The 22,431-nt window shown below is 43.6% G+C and overlaps 1 protein-coding gene and 1 long non-coding RNA gene across 18 annotated transcripts in view; one reads left to right on the forward strand and one right to left on the reverse strand.

Annotated features, from left to right (window-relative positions):
• IGF2BP2 (insulin like growth factor 2 mRNA binding protein 2) overlaps positions 1 to 22,431 on the reverse strand; it is a 190,571-nt gene that overhangs the window by 148,236 nt on the left and 19,904 nt on the right. The window lies entirely within an intron of this gene.
• On the forward strand, positions 1,284 to 10,052 carry LOC144339089 (uncharacterized). Its single transcript, XR_013413754.1, has 3 exons — positions 1,284 to 1,837; positions 4,721 to 7,336; positions 9,516 to 10,052. It is a non-coding gene; the product is annotated as an uncharacterized LOC144339089 (long non-coding RNA).

A 22,431-nucleotide genomic window follows, 5' to 3' on the forward strand; every position in this document is an offset into this window, starting at 1 on the left:
AGGGTCTGAAGAAGGCCACCGCTGTCATTTCTTCCCTTCTGTCAGACATAATTCCTCGGTTTGGACTTCTCACGTCTATACAGTCTGATAACAGATCGGCCTTTCCTAGTCAAATCACCCAAGCAGTTTCTCAGGCTCTTGGTATTCAGTGAAACCTTCATACCCCTTACTGTCCTCAATCTTCAGGAAAGGTAGAATGGACTAATGGCCTTTTAAAAACACACCTCACCAAGCTCAGCCTCCAACTTAAAAAGGAGGACTCTGTCAAGGACAGAGCCCAAAAACTCACCAACCAAGCAAGTAATTGTGCTGAACCCCCTTGAGCACTCTCTTATTGGATGTCCTGGGTCCTCCCAATTCTTAGTCATTTAACACCTGTTTTTCTCCTTAATTCGGACCTTGTCTTCCATTTAGTTTCTCAATTCATACAAAACCTCACCCAGGCCATCACCAATCATTCTACACACATGCTCCTTTTAACTACCTCACAATATCGCCCCTTACCACAAAATCTTCCTTCAGCTTAATCTCTCCCACTCTAGGTTCCCACACCGCCCCAATCCCGCTCGAAGCAGCCCTGAGAAACATCGCCAATTATCTCTCCATGCCACCCACCAAAAATTTTCGCTGCCCCAACACTTCAATACTATTTTACGTTATTTTTCTTATTAATATAAGAAAAGGCCTCTGAGCCCAGGCAAAGCCCTGTGACCTGCACGTATATGTCCAGATGGCCTGAAGCAAGTGAAGAATCACAAAAGAAGTGAAAATGGTCAGCTCCTGCCTCAACAGATGTCATTCCACCATTGTGATTTGCTCCTGCCCCACCTTAACGGAGCAATCAACCTTGTGAAATTCCTTCTCCTGGCTCAGAAGCTCCTCCACTGAGCACCTTGTGACCCCTGCCCCTGCCCGTAAGCGAAAAACCCCCTTTGACTGTAATTTTCCACTACCCACCAAATCCTATAAAACAGCCCCACTCCTATCTCCCTTCGCTGACTCTCTTTTTGGACTCAGCCCACCTGCACCCAGGTGAAATAAACAGCCTTGTTGCTCACACAAAGCCTGTTCGGTGGTCTCTTCACACGGATGCGCATGACAGAACCCTCTTAAGATACATGGAAACCTACATACACATTTTTTTTTTTTTTCATCAAAATCTTAAAGGACTTCCTGATCAAAAAAGATTAGATTTACAGCAGGGAGTCAGAAAACCTGTTCTGTAAAGGACCAGATAATAAATATATTTTAGGTTTTATGGGCCACATACTGCCTCTAAGGCATATTTTTCATTTTTTGTTTTGTTTTTACAACCCTTTTGAAATGTAAAAGCCTTTCTTAGTTGAAGGACCCTACCAAAACAGATTACTGACCAAATCTGTCCTGTGGGCTGGAGTCTGCTGACTCCTGATCTAGAGGAATAACAGCTACCATTTTTTGAAATCTTAACATTTATAAAAAAGTAGCCATTTGTAGAATGGTGGTGGCCAGGGGCTGGGAGGGGGGCAACGGAGAGTTACTGTTTAATGGATATAGAGTTTCTGTTTTACAAGACAAAGAGAGTTCTGGAGACAGACAGTGGCGATGGCTGTACAACAACGTGAATGTGGTTAATACTCCTGAGTTGCACACTTAAAAATGGTTAGGGTGGTAAAGATGATGCTGTATGTATTTTACCACAATAAAAAAAATCATTTAAAGAAATAAAAAATGTCTTTTAAAAAAATTTAACGTTTGTTCAATACCCACTAAAAAAAAAAGTAGATATTTTCATTTTGTAACTAAAGAATTTGAGGCTAAAAGAGCTGTGACAGGCTGCGCATGATGGCTCATGCCTGTAATCCCAGCACTTTGGGAGGCCAAGGCGGGCAGATCAAGACCAGCCTGGCCAACACGGTGAAACCCCATCTCTACTAAAAATACAAAAATTAGCTGGGTGTGATGGCAGGAGCCCGTAATTTCAGCTACGCGGGAGGCCGTGGCCCAAGAATCGCTTGAACCCGGGAGGCAGAGGCTTCAGTGAGCTAAGATCACACCACTGCCCTCCCGCGTGGGTGGCAGAGCGAGACTCTGTCTCCCCAAAAAAAAAAAAAAGTTTGCACAAGTTACAAAGCTGCAAGTGGAGTGCTGAGATTGGAAGCTGTAAAGACTGAGCTCTTAGCCAGGATGGATGCTGTTTTCTTAGCACTCTCAGCATCAAGAACTCCTTTCACTCATTTTCTACAACAGATCAACATCATTTATTAATAAATTGTTTTTTTTAAACAAGCACTTAAAGGTAATATTGACAATCAGAGCTTCAGATCCATTCATGGCTTAGCCCATTCTTAAAAGATAAGCTCTATACTGATACAATTTCAGACCAAATCAAAAAGAAATTTGGCATTCTAGTTAGCATGTCAAGATTTTCTTCATGTAAATCTAAGTTGCATGAATGCAAGAACCTTCCTTATCTGTCTGTTTCATCAAAGTACCCTCTGTTCCTACAACAGGGCCCCATATTTAGAAACGTGAAAAAGTGTTTACCCTCCTTTACTGCTTGGTCCTTAGTATTTGGGAGACCCCACATTATATCTGAAACTACTGAAGGCAGATGGATTCTAGGATCCCTGTCATCTCTAAAGTTGTATGTTTCAGCCGGGTACAGTGGTTCATACCTGTAATCCCAACATTTTGGGAGGCCGAGGTGGGCTGATCGCTTGAGCCCAGGAGTTCAAGACCAACCTGAGCAATAGAGGGAGACCTTGTCTCTACAAATAATAAACAATTAGCTGGGCACACACCTGCTATCCCAGCTACTCAAGAGGCTGATGTGGAAGGACCACTTGAGCCTAGGAACTAGAGGCTGTAGAGAGCTATGATTGCGCCACTGCAGTCTTAGCCTGGGCAACAGAGCAAGATCCCATCTCTAAAAGTAATAATAAAAAGTTGTATGTTTCAATGCCTTGATATGTTTATTCCATTGGTTCAGTCAGTCAACCACAGTTTTTCAGAACACACTACAGCATAAGTGCTAGTCTGGGTTTCTATGGAAAAACAGAGTAAAACAGAAATGTAATCTCAAGTCTACTGGTTGTAAAGTCCAAAACTGACAAACGACTTTTTTTTTTTTTTTTTTTTTTGAGACAGTCTTACTCTGCCTAGGATGGAGTACAGTGGCACATCTCAGCTCACTGCAGCCTCCGCCCCCTGGGTTCAAAGTAATTCTGCCTCAGCCTCCTGAGTAGCTGGGATTACAGGCACTGCCACCACACCCAGCTAATTTTTGTAGTTTTAGTAGAGACAGGATTTCACCATGTTGCCCAGGCTGGTCTCAAACTCCTGACCTCAGGTGATCTGCCCGCCTTTGCTTCCCGAAGTGCTGGGATTACAGGTGTGAGCCACTGTGCCCAGCCTCATTCTATTTTTTTGAGACAGGGTCTCACTATGTTGCCCAGGCTGGAGTGAAGTGGCTATTCACAGGCCACTGTGAATATTCGATCCTCCTGCCTCAGCCTCTTGAGGAGCCGGGATTACAAGCACCAGCATCAACAAAGACTGCAAAAGATTTTCAATGATTCAAGGAAAGAATCTTTTTTTTTTTTTTTTTTTGAGACGGAGTCTCGCTCTGTTGCCCAGGCTGGAGTGCAATGGCCGGATCTCAGCTCACTGCAAGCTCCGCCTCCCGGGTTTATGCCATTCTCCTGCCTCAGCCTCCCGAGTAGCTGGGACTACAGGTGCCCGCCACCTCGCCCAGCTAGTTTTTTGTACTTTTTAGTAGAGACAGGGTTTCACCGTGTTAGCCAGGATGGTCTCGATCTCCTGACCTCATGATCCGCCCGTCTCAGCCTCCCAAAGTGCTGGGATTACAGGCTTGAGCCACCACGCCCGGCCACAAGAATCTTAACTAGTTGTTTGAGCTGAGTTCCATACGGAATAAAAATGCATGAAAACTGCTGTATCTAACTGTTTACAGCAGTTCCCTCAGGGGATCATCCGTGTACCTCCCTGGGCATGTGACACAAGCTAGGCTATCATGCACCCCTTAGAACTGCCACAAACACATGACCTAGGCTAGGCCAGTGAGCATTCTTCCCTGGGATTTGTCAAACTTAAGTTGCAGGAAAAGAATCCTGTTTTCTCTCAGATCACAGCAATAAAGATGTCTATACACTGGCAATGACCACAGTCATGTCCCCTTCCATGTAGAGGAAGCCCATCTGCAGTAAGACAAAAATTAAGCCAACACTAAGAGATAAAAGGTGGGGAGAGAGCAGGGAACCACACAGGGCACATAGCTGTGTTTCAAGTCCCTGGTTATGTATGTCCTTAAAACCCACCTCATTCCAGCTCTTCCTGCAATCTGGTTAAGTAAGCAAAAAAACCTCTTTTGCTTCACCTAGACTATGTGAGTTTCTGTTACTAGCAAACAGGAATCTGTTTTTGCTTGTTTGTTTGTTTGAGACAGAATCTCACTTTGTCACCCAGGCTGGAGTGCTATGGCGCGATTCCGGTTCACTGCAACCTCCCACACCCAGGTTCAAATAATTCTCCTGCCTCAGCCTCCCGAGTAGCTGGGATTACAGGTGTCCGCCACCACATCCGGTTAATTTTTGTATTTCTAGTAGAGATGGGGTTTCACCATGTTGGCCAGGCTGGTCTTCAACTCCTGAACTCAGGTTACCTGCCCACCTCAGTTTCCCAAAGTGCTGAGATGACAGGCGTGAGCCACCGTGCCCAGCTGCAACCAGGAATCTTAATCCATGGGCTGAGGAGGCTGACTGACCTAGAGGACAATGTGCGTCATCCCAGAAGTAGGCTAAAGGTAACTAGCTCCTCAGCTCACCCCGGACTGCTTCCTCCTCCTTCCTCCACCTGTAGTTTTCATCTGAGAAACTAGGTTAAACCTCTTTGCTACCAGGTGTGCTGAAATCCCTTAAACAGGCAGATTTGACATAATGTACTGTTTAATCATTTTTGCTTTTAAACAGAAATGAGTCTCCCAAAGTCCCCCAAATACAATAATTGTTATCTTAAAAGTGGCTTTACACTGTATAGATCAAACACTCAAAAACAAGTGAGAAGAAGTGACTGGGCTTCAAGATATACATAACAAAGAGCTTTAAGGGAACCACTAAGAAGGTAATCTCTTCAAACAGCCCAAGTAAATTATACTAATCTATGGAAAGAAATGTTGCATCACAAAGAGAATAACAAGAAAAATTTCACTTTCTTCCAACCCCAACCACCAACCAATCACCCTTTACTTTGCTGATTTCTGTATTATCATATTCTTACCTTTCCTTCCTAAAATTGTTTTTTCAATGTGAAACTAGAGGAAGCTATTCATGTTAAATCTGCTCAATTCTACCTAAGATTGGGGAACTATGAATAGAAACAGCATGCATCTGAATTAGTCACCAGCCACAAGGAAACTTGATGTTTGCCTTAATAGAAAACTCAGAAAATTAATAATTTAGTAGCAGAATATTCAAAAAAGAGCGTTACCTTTCAAAAATATCTCAAGTTACTATAAGACTTTATTTGAAAGTAAGAGAAATAAGAATTACTCTCTAATCAAAGACTAGGTAATGGTAAACTGCCCACATCATGTTTTTCATTAGTTTATTGTTAAGGACAATTCTGAATAATTTTACAAGTACTTTTTCATCACTAGCATTTAAGGAAAGAAAAGATATTCTGCCCCCAGAAATGACTTATTCAAAGTCAGCTTATGCATTTCTAAAATAGCAGGAGTTTCTGGATGACAATTGACCCCAGACCTGGCTAGTCTAATGATGGTCCATATTCTCCCACCAGGCTGTCTAAAGGGTAGGCGCTGGAACTGTATTGGTCCACTGCTGTGTTTTTAGTGTCTGAGAGTGCCTGGCATATCACACATAGGTGAATAACAAATATTTGATGAATAAGTACATAAAAGGATCAATAAATATATCAAACTGTATGTCCTACTTCCAGCTTTGATGAAGAGTTCGACATAAATTCTTGTTTGACGTAAGTTCTAGCTGTAATCCCAGCTACTTGGGAGGCTGAGGCACAAGGACTGCTTAAGCCCAGGAGCTTGCGCCCAGCCTGTGAAATACAGCACAAGACCCTGTCTCGAAAAAGACATTTCTTGAGAAACTGCCAAGAATGGAAATGGAGAAAGTAAAGGTTTTTCTTCCTTCAACTCAATCAAATTCAACAAGGATCTCTGGGTATGTCCTCTGTGCCAGGTAGTAGGCTAATAATACCTGCTGACACCCAGATACAGATAAGAGAGCCCCTTCCCCCAGGTGTGCATCACAGTGAGCTGACATCACCTGGAGGACATCTTTCACAGGGCCTATCTGCTCATCAAAGGGGTTCATCTTTAGTAGAAAGAACAGAGAGGAGAAGACAATGGAATACTTTAATTTTGAAATACACTTAAATATCCTAACTAGCCATTCACCACTTATAGCATCATGTAACCTACTATTCATATAATAGTGTTTCTACGCAAAAACACATTCTAACAAAAATGCTACAGTTCCAGGAATGAGCCCCCACATTCCTAATTCTTCACTTCTTCCATTACACCTCTGCTAAGGCAGAGCTGGAGGGAAGAAGGAATAAAGAGCCACTGTGACAATGGGGGCTCTCATAGGACTGTAACATATGGGAAGGAAAGATGGGAGGTGTAATAGCCCCATATATAGCATATAGCATATATATATATAGCCCCATATATACTTGATCATTCAAGTATTTGAAGACAAGAGGGGCTGTACCTTTATTTCCAAACCTCACTAAATCCAGAAGCATCTTCTCATACTGAAATCCATCTAACTAAAGATACTACTATTACTGCCATCTGCTTGAATTCATGATCATATACAAATAGTCAAATTACAGCAAATCCTGTTAAAAAGTAGACGATTACTTAACGGGTTCATAATCGTCAAATTATGACCCCTCCAAAAAGGCAGCTCTAGATAGAGAATAAAAGTCCAACTAGTTTTGAAATTGAATATCTGCTTTCCTCCTCAACACAAACAGTTTAAAAGCAGGGTGGCTCACGCCTGTAATCCCAGAACTTTGGGAGACTGAGACAGGTGGACCACTTGAGGCCCGGGGTTCGAAACCAGCCTGGCCAACATGGCGAAACCCCATCTCTACTAAAAATACAAAAATTAGGCCAGGCGCAGTGGCTCATGCCTGTAATCCCAGCACTTTGGGAGGCCTAGGCGGGTGGATCACCTGAGGTCAAGAATTTGAGACTAGCCTGGCCAACATGGCAAAACTCTGTCTCTACTAAAAATTCAAAAATTAGCTGGGGTGGTGGCGGGTGCCTGTAATCCCAGCTACTTGGGAGGCTGAGGCATGAGAATTGCTTGAACCCGGGAGGCGGAGGTTCCAGTGAGCCAAGATCGTGTCACTGCCACTGCACTCCAGCCTGGGGGCTAGAGTGAGACTCTGTCTCCAAAACAAAACAAACAACAAAAAAAAATTAGCCTGGCGTGGTGATGGGTGCCTATAGTCCCAGCTACTCATGAGGCTGAGGCACGAGAATCTCTTGAACCCAGGAGGTTGCAAGCTTTTTCATCTATACATGCATTCATCCATGGAGCACGAATCATGTCTCAGATACTACCTCAGCCTTAGCAAAAAATATGATGGGGAGGGGGGCTCAGAAAGGGGATACACTCTCAATTAGTAATTTCTTTCTAACACTTCCTATCCTGACTTGTTAAAGTCTAACTGAATGACTAGTGGAATAGGAAAGTAAAATAAACCCCAGGACCTATTCCATACAAAATTAGAGTAGAAGTTAAAAAGATTGAGAGTAAGAGCCACTACCACTTAAAAATACACAGGTGAAGGCCGGGCACGGTGGCTCATGCCTGTAATCCCAGTACTTTGGGAAGCCAAGGCGGGTGGATTACGAGGGCAGGAGTTCAAGACCAGCCTGGCCAACATGGTGAAACCCCATCTCTACTAAAAATACAAAAAAATTAGCCAGGCCTGGTGGCAGACACCTGTAATCCCAGCTACTCGGGAGAGTGAGGCAGAGAACTGCTTGAACCCCGGAGGTGGAGGCTGCAGTGAGCTGAGATCATGCCACTGCACTCCAGCCTGGACAACACAGCAAGACTCCGTCTCAAAAATTAAATAAATAATATAAATAAATAAATAAACAGCTGCAATCAAAATAAGAATATTTGGTCATATCATCAGCATTCCCCAAAGGTGCCACAGACAGACCTGCAAAGAACTAGCAGCACTGGACTCCCATGACAGTTCCAACACCACACAAGACCCTCTCACAAGCAGCCCACAGCTCTTCCTCCTCTATCTCAGCCAGAATATTCTACTGCCTCAGCACACAAGGGCACATAAGAGGCACTCAACACTTTGGTCATGGTGATCACAAACATGGCTCAACATCTTCAAACTATTCAGATCTCAGCACATTATAGGGGTGGTTACAAATGTGGTCGGCTACTGAATCTATTATAGTCTTCTTGAATTATCTAACTGCACAATTATATAGCTTCCTATATTAAGGAGTGTTTGCACCTCAGCATACTCTGCAGAGGAAAAAAGATGTGGTGTGGCAGAAAGAATACAAGTTTTGCAGTTAAGATAGTTGTTAAGTTCAGATCCAAGGTTTGTCGCCTTTCTCGCTGGTGGCCTTGGGAGAGTAGCAATCTCTCTGAACCTCAGTCTCCTCTTCTGAGGAATAAGGCTGCCACACAGGGGTGTTGTAAGATCAGTGACAGCCCACATAAAGCACCTAGCCCAGTAAAATGGTCTCCGCTTTTCATGCCAAGCTGCCTATACCTCCTCTCTCACCCAACATATCCACATGCTGACCACAATAGCACTGTGTATTTCAACCTGACAATCAGTCTGTGTGTGTGTAACAAAAGCAAAACTCTGCTAACATGAGCCTACATGAAACCTCAGGGGACAGTTTAACTTGGTACCAAATTACACGCTCCAAACCAAAAAGAAACAACTTTGATATAACTAACACATCAGCCTAGGTAAGAGAGACTCTTTACTATGTGTTGCTGAAAACTTGAGAGAAACAGTCCCATTCTGAGACAGTAAGAAACTGATTTCTTCTGATAACACAACTGCTCAGTCTAAAGCACTGGCAGAAACAGCCCTGTCTCTAGGCCTGGTGTCAAAGCAGGTTTGGAACCCTGGAATGCCAAGATTCCTAGTCTTGGAATCTAGCAGCTCTATAGAGTTCTGGCCCTGCCTGGGGAGCAGTGAGGTAGGAAGGACAGCAGATTAAAGATACTGATTGTATTTGCAAACATTCCCCGGATAAGGCAAAGTCAAAGCAGATTCTTTTTTTTTTTTTTTGAGACGGAGTCTCGCTCTTTCGCCCAGGCTGGAGTGCAGTGGTGCAAATGAAGTTCGCCACAGCCTCAACCTCCTGGGCTCAAGCAATCCTCTCACTTCAGCCTCTCAAGCAGCTGGGACTACAGGTACATGCCACCACACATGGCTAATTTTTTTTATATGTATATTTTTGGGAGAGGTAGGGTCTCACTACGTTGTCAAGGCTGGTCTCAAACTCCTGTGCTCAAGCAATCCTCCCGGCTTGCCCTCCCAAAGTGCTGGGATTACAGGTGTGAGCCACCACACCTGGCCCAGAGCAGATCCTTGAGACCTGGGCTGCCCTCATATCACAGGCGTGTCTGACTCCTTATCCTCACACAGGCAGTTGTTCCTAAACAAATATTTCTTTGCTAAGGACTTAATCATAGACTTACAGAATTCTAGAACAGACAGGAAGCTTGAGTATCAACTTACATCCTCGCATTACTGATGAGAAAACTAACAGCCCGATGGGGGATCACAGAGCTGGTTAATGAAAGAACCAGATTAGATAGGACTCAGGTCAGTATTCCTTATCCCAGACTTTGCCATCTCATTCAAGCATCCACGCACATCCAGAGTTCCCTTCCCAGCAGTGCTTCTTTTTAAGCCTTTCAAAACACTGGCTTGACTTGGAGGTCACATCTTTTTTTTTTTTTTTTTTCATTGTGATTAAAAAAAAAAAAAAAGTAAAATTTACTATTTTAACAATTTTTAGGTAAACAGCTCAGTGGTGGTAAGTACATTCACACCATTGTGTAACCATCACCACCATCCATCTCCAGAACTTCTTTCATCTTCCCAAACTAAAACTCTGTTCCCATAAAACAGTAACTCCCCATCTTCCCCCTCCTCTAGCCCCTGGCAACAACCATTTTACTTTCTGTTTCTGTGAATTAGACTACTCCAAGTTATCTTTTTTTTTTTTTTTTTTTTTTTTTTTTTTGAGGCGGAGTCTAGCTCTGTCGCCCAGGCTGGAGTGCAGTGGTGTGATCTCGGCCCACTGCAAGCTCCACCTCCCGGGTTCATGTCATTCTCCTGCCTCAGCCTCCCGGGTAGCTGGGACTACAGGCACCCGCCACCACGCCCGGCTAATTTTTTGTATTTTTAGTAGAGACAGGGTTTCACCATGTTAACCAGGATGGTCTCGATCTCCTGACCTCGTGATCCACCCACCTCGGCTTCCCAAAGTGCTGGGATTACAGGCGTGAGCCACAGCGTCCAGCCTCCAGTTATCTTCTATAAGTGGAATCAAATAGTGCTTATCCTCTTGTGACATTTCTTTAGCAAAATGTCTTCATGGCTCATCCAAGTGGCAGCATGTGTCAAAATTCCCTTCTCCCTTGAGGCTGAAAATATTCCACTGTATGTCCATTCCACATTTGTTTCTCCAGGCACCTGGGATTGGACACTTGGGCCACTTCCACACGTTGACCATTGCAAACAATACTGTTTTAACATGGGTGTACAAATATCTGTGCTAGTCCCTGCTTTCAATTCTTTTGGGCACATACCTGGCAGTGAAATTGCTGGATCACACAATGTATCAGTGCTATTTTCAAATGTGTCTTGAAAGAGACAAAATCATCTGGGTTGGTGAATTCTTTAAGAAAATGAAGCCAGAAGCAGTGGGTCAGTCTGTAATCCCAGCACTTTGGGAGGCCGAGGCAGGTGGATCACCTGAGATCAGGAGTTCGAGACCAGCCTGACCAATATGGTGAAACCCTTTCTCTACTAAAAATACAAAAATTAGCTGGGTGTGGCAGCATAGTCCCAGCTACTAGGGAGGCTGAGACAGGAGAACTGCATGAACCCAGGAGGTGTAGGGTATAGTGAGATAAGACCACACCACTACACTCCAGTCTGGGCAACACAGTGAGACTCTGTCTCAAAAAAAAAAAAAAAGAAAGAAAGAAAAAAGAAAATGAAAAACACTGTTTTGTTCTTAAACTCAGCTTTACTTCAACACAACAAACTATATTTAGAGATTGTATGACGTAGAGGAAAAAACACAGCACTGAGGAGGATAACTTTCTAGTAATATCCAACATTAACACGGGACATACTTTTTGATGTCTGAGTATGAATTTCCACAGGCAGGGGAGAGTGGCCTAGATAATCCCTAAGGTCTATGGATTCTGTGGGTTCTATGAAAAAACTTATTTAAAGGATTACTATGTCTTTTAATCATTTTTTCTTTTCCTTAGATCCAGTTTGCATATTAGAACTTAAAGAACCATTTCTAGCTACAGAATCTAGTGTATTCTTGAAATAAGAGCTCCAGGGATAGGCGGGGCATGGTGGCTCACGCCTGTAATCCCAGTACTTTGGGAGGACAAGGCAGGCGGATCACTTGACATCAGGGGTTCGAGACCAGCCTGGCCAACACAGCAAAACCCTGTCTCCACTAAAAATACAAAAATTAGCTGGGCATGGTGGCATACGCCTGTAATCCCAGCTACTCAGGAGGCTGAGGTAGGAGAATCACTTGAACCCGAGAGGCAGAGGTTGCAGCGAGCTGAGATCGCACCACTGCACTCCAGCCTGGGTGACAGAGTGACACTCCATCTCAAAAAAAAAAAAAAAAAAAAAAATTCCAGGCACAACAAGAACAACTCCTGAGCTAGGAAAAAAAAACAAAAAAGAAAAAAGAGAGACTAAGGTAATACAACAGACAATAATTTTCCTACCAGTACATTTATTTGATAATTGCTTTAGGATGTCCAGAGTGTAGTACCTGTATACTCTGAGTCACGGCTTACTCTGAGTCACTGTGAACTTCTGTTTACTTTGTAGTAGTCGGTATAAAACTATTAATGCACACTGGGCTCGGTATCAACAGGGCACACCTGCCAAGAAAAGTTTGCTACAATAGTTTGGTTCAAACAGTACTTCAGTTACTGAGCAACATACTGTTTTCATCAAGACTCCTGACAATGCATTCTGAGTCAAAATGCACATCAGATTCCAGGTACAAAACCAACAACACACTCCAAACCCCATCCACTCTCAGGCCTCCCAAGAAGGATTTACAAAGTGAGAAACGCACTGCCCCACCCTGTGTCTCCCCACTTCCCTAGAACTATTTCTGCTTAGGTATCTACCAAAAGCAGGCTTTCTACTCCAGGGACAAAAAGGGTAAGAGATAGAATTCTCCATGTTCACTTCACCAATCAATACTTCAGCTACTTATAAAAAGCTTCCTGTGCTGGGTACAATGATACACATGAGCCTACTCAGTCCTTACAATTCTTCCTGGCAGGTGTGTTTGTGCTCACAATGTAGGAAAGTGAGGTAGAAGCTCAGGAGTGTCCTATCCAGAGCCACACGAACAGTAAGGAGCAGAGCTAGGCCGGACCAGGTCTTCTGACCCCACGTCCAGTACTCTTTTGGCCACACCATTTGCCTACACTCTTACAAGCCTATGCTAATTTGGACACCCCAAAGAGAACATCTAAAGATCCTCTCCTAGAAAGCAGGCCTAATGATCTAACAACTAATGCCTGGTGCTTCAGTTAAGAGCGGAGTGTGCTGGCTTCACTCTTTCACCTTTATTTCAGTTGACAGGCAGAGCTTTGAAGAAACTCAAGACAGAAAGAGAAATTGTGCATCAGTCCCTTCACTTAAAAATGCTTTTCAGAGGCCAGGAGCAGTGGCTCATGCCTGGAATCCCAGCACTGTGGGAGGCTGAGGCAGGCAGATCGCCTGGGCCCAGGAGTTCAAGACCAGCCTGGCAACATGGCAAAACTCTCTCTCTAAAAAAATACAAAAAAAATTAGCCAGGCGTGGGGGTGCATGCCTGTAGTCCTAGCTACTCAGGAGGCTGAGGTGGGAGAACACCTGAGCCTGGCGAGGTCAAGGCTGCAGTGAACCAAGATCACTCCAGCCTGGGTGACAGAGTGAGACTCTGTCTCTTAAAAAAAAAAAAAGAAAAAGAAAAGAAAAAAGAAAAAGCTGGGCGCAGTGGCTCATGCCTGTAATCCCAACACTTTGGGGAGGCCGAGGCGGGTAGATCACCTGAGGTCAGGAGTCTGAGACCAGCCTGGCCAACATGGCGAAATCCCATCTCTATTAAAAATATAAAATTCGCCAGGGATGGTGGTGCCCACATGTAATTCCAGCTACTCAGGAGGCTGAGGCAAGAGAATCGCTTAAACCCGGGAGGTGGAGGTTGCAGTGAGCTGAGATTGCGCCACCGCACTCCTGGGCAAAAGAGTAAGACTCTGCCTCAAGAGAAAAAAAAAATTGCTCTTCAGGGAAAGACACGCCCACATTCTCACCACCTCCAATAATGACAGACAGTGACCGGGCCCCGGTGTTTTATCCACCTCCAGGTTTACTCCCAGGAAATCTACAGTGGGAAAAGGCATCTACTAAAGACTTCCTTGAACATTTTTAGAGACTTAGGCTATTCAGATCTTTCCTCTCCAAATTCTAAGAGTACAAACAAATAGTGTTAATATTTATTACATAATAGATTCAGGAAACTGTGTTCCTATGACCACATGAATTTTTCTTACACAACATTCATGCCAATTTTATTGGACTTGGAGCATAATTATATTATTTTAAATGACTATGGAGGTTTATAATTACTGTATTGTTGATTTTATGACATATTATTGGTCCCATTCATGATTTATTTGATGCCAAGGCCTTGATCAGGACGTTAACACCCAAATATAACATTTTTCCTGTGGGAAAACACCATTTGCTTTAAAACACCTGCTTTTACGAGGCAGTTTTTTTATTAATGCAACACCACAAGAAGCAGAGACTACCTGTTCAAGAAAACCCTGAGTAAGCAAAATATAACTACGTTTTTCTTTTTTTTTTTTTTTTTGAGACAGAATCTTACTCTGTCCTCCAGGCTGGATAGAGTGCAGTGGTGCAGTCTTGGCTCCCAGGCTCAAGCAACCTTCCCACCTCAACCTTACAAGTAGCTGAGATTACAGGCACACATCACCACACCCGCCTAATTCTTGTATTTTTTGTAGAGGCGGGTTTCGCCATGTTGTCCGGGCTGGTCTTGAATTCCTGGGCTCAAGTGATCTGCCTGCCTCAGCCTCCCAAAGTGCTGAGACTACAGGCATGAGCAACTGTGCCTGGCTCTAAGTTTTTCTTTACTCAACATTTAGGAGAAGGAAGCTGCAGGCCAGGCACAGTGGTTTATGCCTGTAATCCCAACATTTTGGGAGGTCGAGTCAGGCAGATGATTTGAGCCCAGGAGTGTGAGACCAGCCCAGGCAAAATAGCAAAACCGTGTATCTAGAAAAACAAAAATAAGCCAGCTGTGGTGTCATGTGCCTGTAGTAGCAGCTACCTGGGAAGCTAAGGTGGGAGAATTGCTTGAGCCCAGAAGGCGGAGGCTGCAGCGAGCAGCTCCACTGCACCAGTGCCTTCCAGCCCTGGGCAACAGAGCAAGACTGTCTCAGAAACAAAACCAGGCTGGGTGTGATAACTCATGCCTATAATCCCAGCACTTTTGGAGGCCGAGGTGGGAGGATCCCCTGAGGTCAAGAATTCAAGACCAGCTTGGCCAACATGGTGAAACCCCGTCTCTACTAAAACTACAAAAATTAGCTGGGCATGGTGGCATATGCCTGTAATCCCAGCAACTTGGGAGGCTGAGGCACAAGAACTGCTTGAACCCAGGAGGCAGAGGTTGCAATGAGCCGAGATGGCGCCACTGCACTCTAGCCTGGGTGACAGAGCAAGAGAAAGACTCCCTCTCAAAAAAAAAGAAAAAAAAACGAAACTAAAAAAGAAGTTGCAGATGACAGCATGGAGTAAAAGTTCCCAAGTTCTTTTGCACCCTTCCATCAGTGGTCCTCAGTTCTGGCTGCACATCAGTGTCACGTAGACACTTTAAAAAAATGACTCTGTGGTTCGAGTTAAGTGTTTGGGGAAAAAAAAAAAAAATGACTATGCTAGGCCCCAACCCCAGACCACCTGAATCAGAATTTCTGGGGGTAGGCTCAGGTACTGTATTTTTTTAAAAAGCTCCTCACATAATTATAATGTGCATCCGGGGTTGGGAACTGCCCTATGCCAGTGGCTCTCAAACTTGTGTGTATTAGAATCACATAAAGGCCTTCTTAAAACATAGATTCACAGGCCCCATCTGAACCTTTCTGATTCAGTGGGTCTGGGATGGGGTTTTAACAAGTTCCCTGGTGATGTTGATGTGCCAGTCCAAAGCACACTGAGAACCAAACCACTGCATTACACCTTCTTAGTTGAGTAATATTAATAGTTATACTAAATTAATTTTACTGTAAAAATATCTGGACCTGTCTCTATAAGGAGAAGTCTAAGATTTTAGAAATATTTTCAAAACTGTGGGTCAAATAAAAGAATTTTCTGCTTTAACCATCAATTAAAACAGGTAACATCGTTCACTGGAACACACTATTTCCTTTGAATTTTGGTTACTAAAGTTAAACCAAGATAAAATCAGATTCAATTCAACACCTCAGCAAGCACCTCCTATGAGATGGCTCAAGGCATTTGTGGGCACAGACCATAAGTCAGTCATTCTCTCCTTCCTAAGGTAGTCAACAGACTAGCAGACACAACAGCGGTACACACAAATAGCCATGCAGTCAGACTGTGACAGCTGAGGTTCCAGTGAGAACTGGAGGGCAGGCACTTCAGAAGCACCTAGGAGGCTCTATGCAGGAAGAGGCCTTTTAGCTCATGTTCAAGGGGACCACCAGCTGCAAGTGTTCCACTGCCCATGATCAATTTTGCAACACCAGCGCGGTTCACTCCCTGTCCCACAGGGTGCATTTGGACCTTGTTCCCAGACATTATAGGAGTAATCAGGAACTACAGGCTAATTTGACTTCTAGGCTGAGGGCCAGTTACATGGTCTACCTACCTTTGTACTTCTCATAACAGCTCAATGCCTCCTCACACATAGAAAGTACTTGCTGAACTGGCTAGCCATATGTAGAAAGCTGAAACTGGATCCCTTCCTCACACTTTATACAAAAACTAATTCAAGATAGATTAAAGACTTAAATGTTAAGACCTAAAACCATAAAAACCCTAGAAGAAAACCTAGGCAATACCATTCAGGACATAGGCATGGACAAAGACTTCATGACTAAAATACCAAAAGCAACAGCAACAAAAATCAAGAGAGACAAATGGGATCTAATTAATAAAGAGCTTCTGCACAGTAAACGAAACTACCATGAGAATGCAGGCAACCTACAGAATGGGAGAAAATGTTTGCAATCTACCCATCTGACAAAGGGCTAATATCCAGAATCTACAAAGAACTTAAACAAATTTACAAGAAAAAAACCCCATCAAAAAGCGGGCAAAGGATACGAACAGACACTTCTCAAAAGAAGACATTTACGTAGCCAACAGACAAATGAAAAAATGCTCATCATCACCGGTCATCAGAGAAATGCAAATCAAAACCATAATGACATACCATCTCACGCCAATTAGAATAGTGATCATTAAAAAGTCAGGAAACAACAGATGCTGGAGAGGATGTGGAGAAATACGAACGCTTTTACACCATTGGTAGTGAAAATTAGTTCAACCATTGTGGAAGACAGTGTGGCGATTCCTCAAGGATCTAGAACTAGAAATACCATTTGACCCAGCGATTCCATTACTGGGTATATACTCAAAGGATTATACTATAAAGGCACATGCACACGTATCTTTATTGTGGCACTATTCACAATAGCAAAGACTTGGAACCAACCCAAATGTCCATCAATGATAGACTGGATTAAGAAAATGTGGCACATATACACCATGGAATACTATGCAGTCATGAAAAGGGTGAGTTCATATCCTTTGCAGGCACATGGATGAAGCTGGAAACCATCATTCTCAGTAAACTATCACAAGGAAAGAAAATCAAACACCGCATGTTCTCACTCATAAGTAGGAATTGAACAATGAGAACACTTGGACATAGGACGGGGAACATCACACACCAGGGCCTCTTGAGGGTGGGGGCTGGAGGAGGTATAGCATTAGGAGAAATACCTAACGTAAATGACGAGTTGATGGGTGCAGCAAACCAACATGGCACATGTACACCTATGTAACAAACCTGCACACTGTGCACATGTACCCTAGAACTTAAAGTATAATAATAAAAAATAAAAAAAAGAAAGCACTTGCTGATTTGGTGGCTCACATCTGTAATCCCTGCACTTTGGGAGGCTGAAGCAGGGGATCATTTGAGGTAAGGAGTTCAAGACCAGCCTGGCCAACATGGTGAAACCCTATCTCTACCAAATATACAAAAATTAGCCAGGCATGGTGCCACACGCCTATAATCCCAGCTACTCAGGAGGCTGAGGCCAGAGAATCACTTGAACCTAGGAAGCAGAGGTTGCAGTGAGCTGAGAAGGTACCACTTGGTGACTAAGGAAAGCAAGCAAGCAAGCAAGAACTTGCAGAATACCTGGGAGTAAATGATAAAAGAAATCTGGAAGGTAGGACATAGGCATGGGCAAAAAGATTTCACGACTAAAACACCAAAAGCAATTGCAACAAAAGCCAAATTTGACAAATGGGATCTAATTAAACTAAAGGGCTTCTGCGCAGCAAAGGAAACCATCATCAGAGTAAACAGGCAATCTACAGAATGGGAGAAAAATTTTGCAATCTACCCTTTTGACAAAGGTCTAATATCCAGAATCTACAAGGAACTTAAACAAATTTATAAGAAAAAAAAAAATCCCATAAAAGAGCGGACGAAGGATATGAACAGATACTTCTCAAAAGAAGACATCTACGCGGCCAACAAACATATGAAAAAAAGTTCATCATCACTGGTCATTATAGAAATGCAAATCAAAACCACAATGAGATACCACATCAAGGCAGTTAGAATAGTGATTATTAAAAAGTCAGGAAATGGCCGGGCGCAGTGGCTCACGTCTGTAATCCCAACACTTTGGGAGGCCGAGGCAGGTGGATCACTTGAGGTCGGGAGTTTAAGACCAGCCTAACCAACATGGAGAAACCTCGTCTCTACTAAAAATACAAAATTAGCCAGGTATAGGGGCACATGCCTGTAATCCCAGCTACTCAGGAGGCTGAAGCAGAATTGCTTGAACCCAGGAGGTGGACGTTGCAGTGAGCCAAGATGGTGCCAGTGCACTCCAGCCTGGGCAACAAGAGCAAAACTCCATCTCAAAAAAAAAAAAAAAAGTCAGGAAACAACAGATGCTGGCGAGGCTGTGGAGAAATAGGAACACTTTTACGCTGTTGGTGGGACTGCAAATTAGTTCAACTATTGCGGAAGACAGTGTGGCAATTCCTCAAGGATCTAGAACCAGAAATACCATTTGACCCAGCCATCCCATTACTGGGTGTATACCCAAAGGATTATAAATCATGCTACTATAAAGACATGCACACGTATGTTTACTGCAGCACTATTTACAACAGCAAAGACTTGGAACCAACCCAAATGCCCATCAATGATAGACTGGATAAAGAAATTGCGGCACACATACACCATGGAATACCACGTAGCCATAAAAAGAAGGAGTTCATGTCCTTTGCAGCGACGTGGATGAAGCTGGAAGCCATCACTCTCAGCAAACTAACACAGGAACAGAAAACCAAACACCACCCGTCCTCACTCGTAAGTGGGAGTTGAATGACAACACATGGACACAGGGAAGGGTACATCACACACCAGGGCCGGTCAAGCACTGGGGGGCAAGGGGAAGGAGAGCATTAGGACAAATACCTAATGCATGTGGGGCTTAAACCCTAGATGACGGGTTGATAGGTGCAGCAAACCACCATGGCACATGTATACCTATGTAACAAACCTGCATGTTCTGCACATGTATCCCAGAACTTAAAATTAGAAAGAAAAAAAAAAAAAAGAAAAGATATCTGGAAGGTAAACCTAATGCATCCCGGAGGAGCACACAGGTAGAGGTTCTGATCACCAGTCCTTTGCTCTAAGTAGCGTCCTCATTCCAGCTTAACACATGAAGTGTCCCTGACTAACCAAGACGTGTTCTTGACTAATTATGGTAATACATAAGGCTGGTGTTGGAATGGTAAGGTGGAAAAGAAGCAGTTTGCCCAAGGTTTCTTTCTGCAAATTTGGAAATAACAGAAGATGCCTCAGAGCTGAGCTCATGAATGCAGGGACAGAGGATTGGCCTCTTCTGTAACCCGCACTCTGAGCTCCACTCTGGCTAACGCATTGTAGTGGGTGCTCAGGTCATGCTCTTCCGAGTTGAAATAACTTGTTGAATTCATTATTGGGTCTTGAGAACATTTTTTAAATTATTCACACATAATTTAGCATTCAGCAATTAATACAGCTGAGGAAACTGAGAGCTGGCAAGCAGTTAATTTCAAAACCCAATGCAGCATTACCAACTAGGTATAAAATTTCTCTTACATACCCACCAGCCAGACAAAGCACCATCAAGAAAGTTTAGGTCTCTAAAGACCCCTGACAGAGAAAATATTCAGAAGGAAGAGCTTTCCTCAAGATGAGAACACCCACAAACCCTTTCCTGTTGTTAGAAGGACTTATATAAATGCAGAAGTGAAGTGCTGAGAGTAGCCTTTGGAGTGCTAATGTAGTAGGGGTGAGCCACCACGCCCGCCAGTTATCCTATTTCTGAAAATGTAGTTTGCTAGACTCAATCTCAGAGGTTACCCACAGCATTTCTTTTTAAACTCAAATGTATCTCAATTTTATTTTTAAAGAGCAGAATGAGGCCGGGCGCGGTGGCTCAAGCCTGTAATCCCAGCACTTTGGGAGGCCGAGACGGGCGGATCACGAGGTCGGGAGATCGAGACCATCCTGGCTAACACGGTGAAACCCCGTCTCTACTAAAAAAATACAAAAAACTAGCCGGGCGAGGTGGTGGGCGCCTGTAGTCCCAGCTACTCGGGAGGCTGAGGCAGGAGAATGGCGTGAACCCGGGAGGCGGAGCTTGCAGTGAGCTGAGATCCGGCCACTGCACTCCAGCCTGGGCGACAGAGCGAGACTCCGTCTCAAAAAAAAAAAAAAAAAAAAAAAAAAAAGAGCAGAATGAAATGTCAAATGATAAAACATTAAAATAGCCCCAAATCAGGCTGGACGTGGTGGCTCTCCCCTGTAATCCCAGCACTTTGGGAGGCCGAGACGGGTGGATTACTTGAGGTCAGGAGTTCAAGACCAGCCTGGACAACATGGTGAAACCCTGTCTCTAATAAAAACACAAAAAGTAGCCTGGTGTAGTGGCAGGTGCCTGTAACCCCAGCTACTCAGGAGGTTGAGGCAGGATAATCACTTGAACCTGGGAGGCGGAGGTTGCAGTGAGCCAAGATCATGCCACTGCACTCCAGCCTGGGCAACAGAGCAAGACTCCATCTCAAAAAAATAAATAAAATAAAATAGCCCTAAATTAAAGTATTGGATTACCAGTATTGGAGTACTGGTTACTGGATTATTCTTGGTAAATATTTCCCAAATAAAAGTACTGAAAAAAGAAGTATTTTCATTTTCTTTAATTTTAAGTATTCTGATCAAAGTTGTTTTCATTTTCTGTTGATTAAAGAATACTGTATTGCCATGATTTAAATTAAACGCTTTTGAATGGATGGATTTTTTTAACCACTTTCTGTCACATGAAAGTAATTAAGACATCATCCTAACTTCTAGCATAGGATGGCACCCAGATATTTGTGTCTCAATGGCATCAGAAACCTAAAATGAATCAAGATTGTAGTTCACTGAATAGTGAAATATTATTAATTCTAATTGTAATAGGACAGAACTGAAATTAATCTTTCCTTTAAAGAGGGGTGGGGGTACTTATTCAACAAAGGAATCAATATAAACAAGATCATAAAAGGGTAATAAGCTATTTAAACACATTTCAGGCTGGAAGCAGTGGCTCATGCCTGTAATCCCAGCACTTTAGGAGGCTGAGGTGGGTGGATCACCTGAGGTCAGGAGTTCGAGACCAGCCTGGCCAACATGGTGAAAACTCATCTCTCCTAAAAGTACAAAAATTTGCCAGGCACAGTGGCTCACATCTGTAATCCCAGCATTTTGGGAGGCCGAGGCAGGTGGATCACGAGGTCAGGAACTCAAGACCAGCCTGGCTAAGATGGTGAAACCCGGTCTCTACTAAGAATGCAAAAATTATCTGGGCATGGTGGCGCACACCTGTAATCCCAGCTACTCTGGAAACTGAGGCAGAGAATCATTTGAACCCGGGAGGCAGAGGTTGTGGTGAGCCAAGATGGCGCCATTGCACTCCAGCCTGGGCAACACAGCAAGACTCCATCTCAAAAAAAAGAAAAGTACAAAAATTAGCGGGGCGTCGTGGCATGTGCCTGTAATCCCAATTACTCGGCAGGCTGAGGCAAGAGAATCGCTTGAACCCGGGAGGTGGAGGTTGCAGTGAGCCGAGATCACGCCACTGCACTCCAGCCTGGGGGACAAGAGCAAGACTCTGTCTCAAAAAAAAAAAAAAACCCACACACATTTCAGAAGTATTGATATATAACTGATATGCTGAATATAAGTTATTTTTTCTATTCAATGAGAAGGTCCAGTAGGATTGTTTTTTAGCAATATTTTGTTAGTTTCCTCAGGTTACAATATTTAATTGAAAACGATACAAATTTTTTTTGATCTGCCCATTCAGACATTCTACTAATTATCACTGCTCTTCCCCTTACTGCAACTAGCTTGAATCATTGAGGCCTCAACGTATTTAACTCCAATCATAACCTCAGGCCACGAACTAAACAACATCCACCAATGTGATGGAAAATGCTCAACCATTTTCATTCCATTTTACGCAGATCCTAGGCTCTTAGGCACACACGGTGAATGTCTAAGGTTCAAGTATCAATTGTACTAGCCCAGAAGTATTTCTGAAAATCCAGGAAACACAGGTTTCCAAAGGCTGACAACCATACAACTAGAGTTAGCACATATCCAGGGACCCTCAGAGGAGTGTGGTGCTAACTTGAGCTGTGGAAAGCCTCTGTGATGAGCTTTTGTAGATAGAGAGACCTATGAGGCTTTCTCAGGAGGGCTGGGAAACAGAC

The sequence above is a fragment of the Macaca mulatta genome, chromosome 2 (genome assembly GCF_049350105.2).
Source record: "Macaca mulatta isolate MMU2019108-1 chromosome 2, T2T-MMU8v2.0, whole genome shotgun sequence".
NCBI classification, from domain to species: Eukaryota; Metazoa; Chordata; class Mammalia; order Primates; family Cercopithecidae; genus Macaca; species Macaca mulatta.